At 37.2% G+C, this 833-nt stretch overlaps 1 long non-coding RNA gene across 1 annotated transcript in view; it reads left to right on the plus strand.

Annotated features, from left to right (window-relative positions):
• The window catches only part of LOC102205142 (uncharacterized), an 11,474-nt gene extending 11,087 nt beyond the window's left edge, over nucleotides 1-387 (plus strand). Inside the window, exon 5 of the long non-coding RNA XR_312342.1 lies at nucleotides 135-387. This is a non-coding gene — a long non-coding RNA (uncharacterized LOC102205142). The remainder of the gene's footprint in view (nucleotides 1-134) is intronic.
• The last annotated feature ends 446 nt before the right edge of the window (nucleotides 388-833 follow it).

Genomic DNA, 833 nt, shown 5'->3' on the forward strand with positions numbered 1-833 from the left:
AAAGTTAAAGTTTCTTTTTTTAAGTTTATTTAATCTGGAATAATATTCCTGTCTGTTTTTATTCATATTTATGTTTAAAAAACATTGTTTTAGTGTTCAATAAATGTTTATCTTGTTTGGCCCGCGACCTAAAGTGTGCCTTGAGTTTGACACCCCTGCTCTATTGGACCTGACTGAACAGCCAGAGCCTGATGTTCACTACAGTCATGGCCAGAAGAAGCACCAGTGTCAAAAATGAATCACAAAGCTGGTTTTTTGCATATTTACATGGTGATAAAAAGTCTGTGAAGTGGTGATCTGTGTTGGGGTCCTTAATGCTGACTGAAAATAGTTTCTGACTTCTTAATGAAAAGTACCTTAAAAAACCCTTTTTTAAAATAAATATGACAGGGAGGGTTTTATGGAAATAAAGTAGATGTATTAGCTGTATCTGAAATCCTTATCAGGTGATTAATTGAATTCACCCTGTTTTGGTGAACTTTGTGTAGATTCACACTTTTATTTAAAGCCAGTAAATGTCTCGCCTTTTAATTTGACTTTATCTGCCTCTGTGTCCTGCATTTGGTTGCGCTGTCATGAAAGCGTTGGTCATTTTACAACATGAGCATTATTTTGTCTTTCCTGAAGGAATTTTCAGGAAATGAGGATTAAAACGAGCGTGTCCGTTCATTTCCTTTTGATTCATGAACAGCCTGGATCAGGTCCAGACACTTTCTCCCAGTGTGTAACAGCCTCGGTGTTTCCTGAACCATTTGCCTCCAATAACCTTTGTCTTTGCTGGGCTACACTGGGAAACTCTCCACAGAGGCATTCAAAGGGAAAAAAGAATCATT

The sequence above is a fragment of the Pundamilia nyererei genome, unplaced genomic scaffold (genome assembly GCF_000239375.1).
Source record: "Pundamilia nyererei isolate P.nyererei 1_Seehausen unplaced genomic scaffold, PunNye1.0 scaffold00451, whole genome shotgun sequence".
Lineage (NCBI taxonomy): Eukaryota > Metazoa > Chordata > Actinopteri > Cichliformes > Cichlidae > Pundamilia > Pundamilia nyererei.